Raw genomic sequence first — 11,594 nt, 5'->3', positions numbered from 1 at the left:
CCCGACTCTCTCTCAGAATTGTCTCAGGAGCTTTAAATACACACACACACACACACACACACACACACACACACACACACACACACACACATATATACGTATATATGTGTATATATATACATATATGTGTATGTATATATATATGTATATATATACACACATACACACACACATATGCCTCAAATATAGACATACACATTGAAATATGAAATAAATGTCTTGGTATAGTAGCAGTTGACCAATGCCGGGTAAAATCAAAATTTTCACCCATTCTAGAATAAGCGTAAATTGTTTAAGTAAGAGCCTTTTGGAAGCAATTGGACCAATAATAAAACTTCTGAGAATTTTTCTTAATGAAATACAAAACACCTCCAATAAGGAAAATTTATGTGAAGATTGCTCTCATCGTGTTTCCTTTTATAGTAGATAAAAATGGGAAATGAACTAAATGTTTAACAAATGGCAGGTAAATGGTTAAATGTGTGTACTCCATGGAACATTTCATAATGATTAAAATTGTAATGAAAATTTGTAATGATAAGTAAAAATGTACTAATGACAGACTTGTAAATTTTTTAGACAAAAGTACTTTTGTACTTTTATAAAAGTTCATTTCAAAGGAAAAAATAAAGATATTCAGGCACCATCCCAGTCTAATTAAATCAGAAGGTCAGAGGGTTGGGCTTGGACATCAGAATTTTTGTTTCCCTAGTTGATTCTAATTGAAGCCAAAGCTGAGAGAGAACCAAAGGCCTTGGATTCAGATGAGACCTCCCAGTTCATCTGTGGCCCAGTCCATCTCTTCTGGATGGAGTTCTGCATGAGGTACTATATTTCCCTGGCCTTGTCTTTGCATATAGGGACTCGTGGGTCAGGTGGTAGCCCCAGTAAGAAGCTAATCATAAATTTGAGATCACGGCCAAATTTATTTACATTTTGTCACAACTTGAAGTTATGCTCATTAGGAAGTAGATGGTTAAAATAATCTAGTTAAGATTGGGGGTTCTAACTGGGTCAGGACAGCAGTGAGAGTCAAAGCAGAGGCAGATCCTACATAGCTGGGCCCCTGAGCAAATGTAGGAAGCTAAGGAGTTGGAACCAAATCCTGGAATGTATGTGGTCTGTTGAGGAGGGAATCTAGCCCTGCAGAGCCCCTGTTTGGCTGCCTGTTGGTGTCAAACTCCACAGTCTCATTAGTAGGGATAAAAACAGAAAGTTTAGAAAGTTTGTCACTAGGAGATTCTGACAAGAGATGCTTGTCTACAGGGCTCTTTATAAGAAGGTGCTCCAACCAATTTGCTGTTGGTCTGAAGAAAATAAATGAAAATTGAATAGGAGAGAGAAAACTCAGGAAAGGCAGACAGCAAAGGGAGTCCATCAGCAGAATATAATGATCCCTTTAAGGCTCAACATTCTGAGGACCTCAGGAAAAGAGTAACACAGCGACGTGGCATAATTGGTGGGGGCATCAAAGACTCCCCTACTCATAGGTCCTCCTCACCCAGGCTCTTTGTTGCCTGCAATTCCACTATCAGGTTAATTCTACTAGGATTATTAAGCATTGCACATTCGTTGTTGTTCTAAAATGCAGACTCCTGAAAGGGATAGTAACACTTTGATTTTGCAACAATTTGGTGGAATTAGTTTATGATTTATGCAGTCAATTTGAGTGCCTACTCTGTGCTAGGTATTGCATTTGGTACTGCACTTGGTCCTGCACTAGGAACTGGGATACAACTGAAAGAAGATCTTTGTCAAGTTGCTAAGAAGACTCAATTCAATTCAGGAGTATCTGGACACCTGTCACCTGACAGAGAGCTGGACATCTGTCACCTGACAGAGAGCTGATGCCGAGAAAGGAGGAAAACAGAAAAATGCATGACGCTGTCACTTCCCTTACGGAGCTTTTAGCCTTTTTGGGAGGAATCCAAGCACACAAAAGACAGAGCAAGCAACTGCTTATTAAACTGCTAATATAATCAAAGGCCAACATGAAGAGTGGGGCCAAGTGCCTGCATGTCAAAGAGTCTTTTCAGATGCTTCTCATGATTGAACCACACTAACCCTTTTTATTAAGGAGCCTGGAATAGCTTTTGGAAAAGAAACTATTATAACCCCACTTTTTCTAAATATTAACATGGGTGTGACTTCCTGGTTCTGGGGCCTCATCTTAGTTTCTGCCTTAAACCATATAGCTCTGCCTAGGCTGAGCTCTACTAAAAGGGAGTTATTCATTAAGCATTTGCAGAGTACATAGGGGCCCACCCACCTTCTCTGCCTGTGCCCCCAACTCTGCCCATTCGCCATGTCTTGGTAGTGGACTGAGTGGTTTAGCATTTACTCACACCCACAAGATACATGATGTCTATCATAGTCATGTTCATAAGACACCCTCATGAGAAAAGCTTCACCACTGCTGGCTCCAGCTGTCACAAGGAAGGGAGGACTGTGACAGTCACCCAACTGGAATAAGGAGCAAGATTTAGTATCAGAGGAACAGATGTAACTCAGAATCCAGGCATCAAGAAGGGCCAGAAAGGGTGTTATTGCCAAATCTTGAGGAACTGTGCCTTTTTACGAAACTGTCATTGGTAAATTATGTTATCCTTGAAGCACATTCCAGGCTACAGATCCTTTGAGGCTGGATTAAAAGCCCAGGAAGAACGAGGAATGTAGACTAGTGCAGGAACCAAATCATCTAGCTGGAACAGAGGCAGACTCACCGGCACCAGGAATGGGAAGAGACTGAAGGCCAAACTGGAAATCGAATCTGGGAAATCAAAGAACAGACAGAACATAGCATAAGGCCAGACACTGAGGTGGCACAAGCTTTAGTGGGGGAAGAGCACAGAGTAGGGCACAGAATGAAGATGGAGTTTCAAAACCAGGGGAGCTAATTGAGACTACAGACTAAGCAAAATATTGGAACAGTGGTTATCTCTGGTGGTGGAGGGACTGACTTGGAAGAAACACAAAGGTACTTTCTGAAAAGATGCAGAGATGGATATTCCATATCTTGAAAGAAGTGTGGGTTACACAGATGTATCAAAAGTAATTGAATTGAGTACTTAAGATTTGCACATTTCAATGTATGTAAATTTTACCTTAAAAATTGTAAACAAATTGAACTCTCATTAGGTTAAATTTTAGCAGTGCTATGGATTAGCAATTCTGAAACTACATTATTGAGCTAGAGGCTAATGGGAGCTGGATTTCTCACTGTTGGAGAAAGAAGTTACAAATGTGGAAAGGGTGTTTTTGCATCGGAGTTATCAGTACAACTATATACCTATGTCTAATCAAAATCTCTCTCTGTCTCTCTTTCTCTCTGTTTCTCTCTCTCTACACACACACACACACACACACATACACACACATACACACACACACATATATATGTATATATATATATTTCTAATATATATCTATGTCTTTATATTTATCTATATATGTGTTTGCATGTATAATATTACCCAACTCTGTCTGCTAAGAGGACCTAGAAGCAATGACACACCAATAGGAATGAGCATAATTAGCATTTAAATGTTGGTTTCTAAATACCATTTCCCACTAAAGGAACCAGGGATCCTTGAGAAATTATTTATCCCAAGGCTAGGGCAGGGAAAGCAGGGGTTGAGCCTAGAACACCTTGATTTATGCTAAAAAATAAAGACGTGTTCATAAAAAGAATCATGAGAATATGTTGAAAAACCTCAGAAGCCAGCTAGAAGGGGCTCCTACCGGCCAAATTGGAGACAATTTGAGCATCAAAATAAATATATTTGTAATGAATTATACCCCATTGAATAAAATAGTAATCCATATAGACATAAACAAATAAACACATAAACAAATAGAGGTAAAGGGAAATGTCTTTAGTACAGTAGAATGCCAACAAATAAATATAAAGGGAGTGACAGGTAGAAAGTCATCAATGGATGACTAAAACTGGTGAGTAAAGTTTGATAAGAAATAGATAATTACAGAGTTGCAAAGCCTGCTCCCACAAATTACTTATTAATTACAAAGAAAAAATAATAACTTCATAGTGGCAGACACCTTAATCAACTCATCAAACCTAACATCACTATATTGATATAAATCAATATTCAATATCATGTGCCCCTGGTTAGGATGCTTAGTGGAAGACACACTTTCAGTTCTGTGATATTCCACCCAAAATGCATAACCTGAATCTAATCACGAGGAAACATGAGGCAAACCCAGATTGAAAAACATTCTACAAAATAGCTGGCTTGTAGTCTTTTAAAATGTTGGGGTTGAGAAATGCAAAGAAAGGCTGGAGAAAAGTTCCAGAATAAAGGAAAATAAATAGGCATGACAACTAAATGCTGTGCATCATCTTGGATTTCATCCTAGACATAGGAGAAGGAAAAAAAATTATGGACATTTTGGGGCAATTGATGAAATAGATAGTATTGTATGGATGCTTAATTTCGTGATTGTGTTAATTCTATTGTGGTTATATAAGAGAAGGTCCTTCTGGAAAATACACACTGGAGTATTTAGGGGTAAAGGGGCAAGACATCTCTAAATTACTCTTAAATGAGAGAGAGAATAATAAAGCAAATAATGCAAAAATGCAAATAAAAATGCAAACAAATAGATCCAAGTTTTTTGGAGTTACTTGCACTAATCGTGTAATTTTTCTGAAAAATGGAAATTATATCAAAACAAAACAATGCAAATAAACCTACAGCTGTGGTCAGGAACCAGGCAATACTAGGCACACCACAGCAAGGAGGCCTGTGCTTCCTGCTGGGGCCAGAGCCAATCCAAAGTATGGCCATTCCAGGGCCTGCAGCGGGAGACAGATAGTTACCCTTCCTGGTAGGCTTAGTTAGCTGCAACATGTAGTATGTAAATTCTGTCAGTGAGCAGACTACAAACTGGGATGCAGTTCCTGGCAGAGCCGTCATGTCCTTACAGCAGAGAGACCTTACAGCTGTTTTGTGTCAGGTGATTCACAGATGACACGCAGCAGAGAAGAATCATTGGTAATTGTGTGAACTGTGTTCAGATTTCATCTCTGTTCATAAAACTAATCATTGTTTAAGTCTTCTGCTTTTGTTATAGTCCATTAAGAAATAGACGTGTGTTTGCATTTTTGCAAGGAGGGCTAATTTTTAAAAATCTGGCAAAAGAAATCAAGATGAAAAGAGTTTAAGGTGAAATCAGTTAACATTTTTCCATTTAGTAAGAGTATAATTAAGAGTTTCCCTAAGCAATTCCTTCCCAAAGAGAAGCATACGTTTACAAGCAAACATAATTCACTAGTATCTCTTCCGTGGAGCTCTACTACAGCACAGTGATCTCCTTTTCTCTGCTCTCTTTTTGTGTCCAGATTCTGAAAATCTCTGAATTGCTAACTACATGATTTTCTCCGGTTTGCCCCCAGAAGTTTAACAGTCAGAGAGTTTTTTCCAGCAAACTAAATGTCCCACAAATCAAAGACCGATTAGCTAAAAGTAAAACAGACTTCTTCACACAATCCCTAGTAACTGTCTTTTTCTACGAGAGGAAGCCGCTTTGCCAGCTCCTTTCAAAATTGATCCCACTAAGTTCTTCCTAACATCTAACTTATATTTCCTAGGCTGGGCAGGGAAAGGGCCGAGAGTGATTGCACCGTTAGAAAGTGGAACAAATCAGAATTTGCCTTCTTTTTCCCCCTGCCTGCCTGACTTTAAACTCCCATCTCGGCTCACTACAGGGCAGTGCCTTGGCCTGGGAAGTACCTGGACAACATTGGCAGGGGCGCTGCCCCAAGAAGGCCTGGAAAACACAGCTCGTTAAAGCTAGGCTGAGTCATCAGGGTGTGGAGGCTGTTAGGTCACATTCTCGCAACATAACAAGCAAACAGAGTACAGACAGAGATTCTATAAAACTTTTTCAAGGCCAGTTCAGGAAAGCATACACCTGCTCTGCGAGAGGGAAATCAAAGATGAGCTGAGCCACAGCTCCAAACTCGGGCCGGCCCAAACTACACGAGGTCAGGTTAGCCCGTGGCTGAACCAAAAGAGCAACTACAAAAGAGACCACCTGGAAATCAAATACTTTCTGGGGTCTAAATGCTTCCGCAGAGGGAAGGCATGAAACCTTAGTCATAAAAAAGGCTTACCATTGGGCAGTGACCTCTCACAGGGCGTCTCAGCAAGTCTCTTACAAGACTCTGGTCTCCAGCTTTAACTACTCTTGGTTTTGAACTCCTAACTGGACAGAATTTACCAAAACAGAATGTATCCCTTCACATCCCTGAGGACCCAGGCCCAGGCAGAGAGAAGTACTTTGGAACTGAGACTGTTTACAGGGCATAATCGTTCAGACCTCTGAAACTGGAAGATGAAACCCCAGTTTATCAGGGATCAACAGCATCTGAGAGGCAGGTTTATTGGAACCTGAAGGCTCACATAGACAAGTTGAGGCAGGCCTGACTTGTACTCCTCATAGACTGACGCCATTTCTTTGAGGTAACGATCTGAAGTGAGACACCTAGCCCTGAGACCAAACGAAACGTTCATCCTTATGAGTAAATGCTTCTGATAGATCAAATGGTGAAAACCCACAAGAAGCAAAGAATGCCAAGGCCAATACACTGGTGTGATGGTCACACCCATCTCCAGTGAGGACAACACTTCCGCAACAGGACGTCTCAAACCTAGCTTTTAATAAGCTCTCTTGATCAAAGTATGGGAGATGCTTCTGCCTTTTTGCCTCTGGTTGTTTTTTTCTCCTGCTTCTTGAGCTGGGCTGGGGAGAGACAAATAAAGGAGAAACCCAGGAAAACAGAGCAGTTCCTTCCATCCTTTGACATATTTCTGTTCTGTTCCTGTGGTTGTGGAGCAAGGGCCTGGACTGGCTGGCCTGATCCACTCACAATCCGATCATTTTGTCTCTAAAATAAGTACATCCGCTTGTATTGACTCTTTCCATCGGGGCCCGTGGACCTTTTGGCAAATGTGTCACTGGCAGCAAGAAGGGCCAGGTATGATTGTGGATGGTGAGATGCAGGTTCATTTTTGCCTCTCGAAAAATAAGTCAATAAGCGTGGCTCACTGCAGGAAGTCAGATCCTCTCTAAAACCAATATATCTTACTGCATTATGAGATACGGAGGAAGTGAGAACTAACATTTATAAGTGCAGTAGACACCTTGATTATGTTCTCACTTAATCTCCCAACAACTCTGAGGCTGATGGCATTCTACCCATTTTGTAGATGATGAAACTTGGGCTGCATGTTTGACAACATACTAGCTGTAGGACCTTAGGTAGCTGGCAGAGTTAGGATTTTTAAGCCACATCGGTACACCCTGTTCTCCAAGGATCAGGTATACTGTGTTATGGTCATCTCTGGTCATCCAGCACTTCTAAATCTTCCATGAGTTTTCAAAGATTGCCGGGAGTGAGAGTGTGAGGTAACTAGTGATTTGAATTTCATCTTTTAAATATGTTTTATTTGAATTTCGTATTTTAAATATACTTGGATTTCATTTTTAAAATATATTTAAAACTATTTTTTAAAACTATAATTAAAAACACGAACATGTTACTGTATTATTAGCTACCAAATTACAACGCAATGGAAACCAATGACACATAAACTTGCGCTGCCAGATCCTTGAGCAAATCTTGGGATAAAACTTCTTGGGCCCTCCCTCCTTTCCTCTTTTCTCCCTTTATCATCTCTTTTCTCCTCCTCTTCCCTCCCCTCTTCTCTTTTCTTCTCTTTTCTCTCTCTCTCTCAAGACTTTGAAGTACACGTTACCTATGGTAAAATGCACAGTTCTTAAGTGTACATACAGCTCAGGAATGTTCACACAAATACACTCCATATAACCACTACACATATCAAGATATACACAATGTCCAGCTCTCCATAAAGTTCCCTCGTGTCTCTTTCAAGTCACTACCACCCCTCCCCCATCCATCATTAGTCTGATTCTACAACCATAGACTAAATTAGTCACGTGCCATTAGTTGGGAAGGTTATGGGTCCGTACCGGTCCTTTATGTCCTTTCCAAGAATGCTGAGCTCAGTTAACTGACGCACAAGGCTCAGAAACATGCATTCGGTCCATGTTCTTCTCAGGCCTCAATGAGCTTACACAAACCAACGTGTAAGCCACCACGTGGCTCTACTGCTTATAAAAAGTGTTTTGTATTTCACATCTGACTTTTGTATCTAGGACAAGAGATTCAATGGTCTTAATGATGATTTGATTTGGAAATTTAAAAATGTTCTGGTATTCCTTGTTCAAACTTCTGAATCAGTTTAAAGAATAGACAGATGCTATATATGGTATCAGGTTGGTACTAGACTTATTGTGATCACTTTGTAAGTTGCATAAAAGTCTAATCACTCTGTTGTTCATCTGAAACTAATATAATATTGTATTTCAACTGTAATCGAAAAACAAAATTTAAAAAAATGCAACACCTGTGACATGCCTGTTAAAAAATGATAAGACAAGCTGTTTTTAAAAAATATTTGTTTATTCTTTGCAACTAAAATAATAAACAGAAGTAAATTAAATGCTGAGCTTGGTATAAGGTTGCAATGGTTATACCTACAATAATTATTTCAAATTTTGGTATTCATCAAAACAGTAATTTTTTTCTCATAGATTATAAGAATCAAATGCTAAACAAATTTTAACTTAATCTATACAAATAAATTATTTTAAAAATATTTTTAAATTAGGGTTCATATAAGATTTGTCTGAAAAAGTTATACTACTAAAAATTTGCAAACCACATCCTAGATAGGACATAACTTGGACATATGGATGCGATGGCCCTTCAAGTAGCTGGATTTTTCTCTTCTTAATATGCAGTTTATCTCAGGCTTACATTCTTCGGGACTGCTCATGTTCTTTTTCAATCCAGTTTGAAGCACTTTCTCTATTTGTGGGTGCAATGGAAACAAAGTAGTTAACACTCCACCACCTTCACCTGACAGGCCCTACTAAGTCTGGATTTAAAAAGCCCCTTTCTACTTGAAAACCCATATCCGAAAAGATATTCGCACAACAACGTTCATAGCAGCATTATTCACGGTGGCCAGGACATGGAAGCAACCGAAGTGTCCTATGATAGATGATTGGCTAAAGAAGCTGTGGTATATATATATACAATGGCATATTACTCAGCCATAAGAAGACATGAAATACGGCCATTCGCGACAACATGGATGGACCTTGAGGTAATCATGCTAAGTGAAATAAGCCAAACAGAAAAAGTTGAAAACCACATAATACCACTTATATGTGGGATATAAACCTAAAAGCAACAAATGAACAGGAAAAACAAACAGAGACTCATGGACATAGACAATGAACTAGTGGTTATCAGAAGGTAGGGTGTGGGGGAGGAGGGGGGAGGTAGACAGGGTAAAGGGGATCAAATATGTGGTAGCTGAAGGAAACTGGACTTCGGGTGATAAACACACAATAGAATATACAGATGTCAAATGATAACGTACTCCTGAAAATTATATAATTGTATTAATCAATGTTACCCCAATAAACTTAATAAAAAAATAAAATAAAACAAAAAGCTCCTTTTTGCAAGGGCTTGCGTGTGTGCGTGCGTGTGTGTGTGTGTGTGTGTGTGTTATTAACAGCATTGAGAATTGACTGTTCTTGTTCCCTGCAGGTGAAAAGTATTTTATTACTGTTTAAAAAATGAGACCATTCTCAAAAGTCAGTTTCCTGAAATAAAAACGAGGGAGGAAGCCATGGGCCTAAGGGCAGTGAGTCATCAGAAGGCAACTTGAAGAGAGCACGGGGTGCTGGTTCGTGATGGGGGAAGCCTTGTTAATTCCCATAGGACTCAGATCAATGGGCAGAGCTGGACATTGGGCCCTTCTGACATGGGAAGACAGCTACTGAAAGGTCCAGGGGGGTGGATGTATAGGACAGTGGTCAGTAGGGGCTGTTGGAGGTACATGTAGAAGGCAGACAGGTCTGAGGATGTTGGCTGGGGCTACGAAGCTGCTGGAAAAAGGAGGTTCCGAAAGTTGTTTGAACTGTGTGAAGTTGGACTTAGGCTAGAATCCACCTCAACACTTGGTTAGGTAACACACCACAGGCACGTTGAACAGGGGCCTGAACTGGGCCATGGAAACAGGCAGGACTTCCAAGGTGCGAAGTGGGAGAGGAGAGTGGAAGTAGACAGCGCAAAACTCTACAGTCACTACAGGAACCCAAGGCCCCAGGAGGATCACGGGCTTCCAACCTGGATTAGATTCAAGCAGTTGCTTAGGAGAGGGGCCTAGAGACAACCAAGAGGGTCTAACCAGAGTGAAAACTGAGAAGGAGTTTCTGAAAGAGGCTGCACAGCCCACAGTCAGATGACGAGGGCAACGCAATCCTACCCTCACCCCCTGCTAAAATCGGATCCTTCTTACTGCCCACTGGGACTATCACAAGAGCATTCTAGACTTCCAGCCTCCAGATTCCTCCTCTGCATTCCCAATTCAGCCTATGATTTGCCAGATTAATCTTACTAAAACTAAGGTTTTCAAGCTCTTCGGCTATGACTCACATTAAGAAATATCTTTTACTTCTCGACCCAATATATACATACGAAATTCACAAAGCAATGCTGCACTTTGATATTTTTTGATTCATGACCCACGAAATTGACTTTGTAACCCACTGATGGATCATATTCCACAGTTTGAAAACACTGACCCAATGTAGCTCTAATTATGTCACTACCCCAGTGAAAGCTTTCAATAGTCGCCATCTTTGATTGAATTTGCTACAAGCTGTTTAATCTGGCATTAAAGGCTTTTATAAGATGATCCCAATTTTTTATCTAAACATTTCTGTCCCTTCCTCCATTTATGTCATTTAACCTTTATGAGCCTTAGTGATCTAATATATCAAATGGGAAAAATGTTTCCCCGACTATAAGGCCAAAGGTAGACCAGATGATTCATCTGATTTCTACAGAGGAAGAAGGCTATGATTTCAGGTTTGTAAGTGCTCAACATCCAGTAAGCAAAACATCTCCTCTCTGACCTTTATACACTCCCATAACTATCTTTGTTCATGTTGCTCCCTTTAGCCATCTTCCTCTAACTCCCTCTATCTTCCTATGCTGAAATCCCATCAAAATTCAGCAAGAGCAAAGGGCACAGGAAGAAAAGGACATACTCCAGAAGTGCAATTAGTCCACTAATTGTGGAGCTACTAAAGCTGGCATGTTACACAGAGGTGGGAAAAAAGATGAATCTAAAGAGGTGGGCTAAGCTAGGTCATGCCAAACTGACACTCTCAGACTGAGATTTCATCTTAATTTAGAAGTCATGGGGAATCATTAATAGTTTCTGAGCAGGTGCAACATGATCAAAGGTGAAGTTTAAGAAGACTAATTTGTCTGGAGCCGGGGACATCAGCGGTTATTAGTAAAATTGACATAGCCTGGATATAGGTAGTATCGGGACAAGCCAGACCAGGAATAGATCCCCTAAATTGAAGCAGGCAGCATCTAGGAGGTTCAGCTTTGGCCACAGGTGAACATCCTGGAGAGCAGAAGGAACAGAGTGTTGAGGTATGAGGGGCAGACT

This window comes from Pteropus alecto, unplaced genomic scaffold (genome assembly GCF_000325575.1).
Source record: "Pteropus alecto unplaced genomic scaffold, ASM32557v1 scaffold86, whole genome shotgun sequence".
In the NCBI taxonomy this organism is placed as follows: domain Eukaryota; kingdom Metazoa; phylum Chordata; class Mammalia; order Chiroptera; family Pteropodidae; genus Pteropus; species Pteropus alecto.
The sequence above is the reverse complement of the archived record's forward strand: the minus strand, read 5'-3'. Positions refer to the sequence as shown.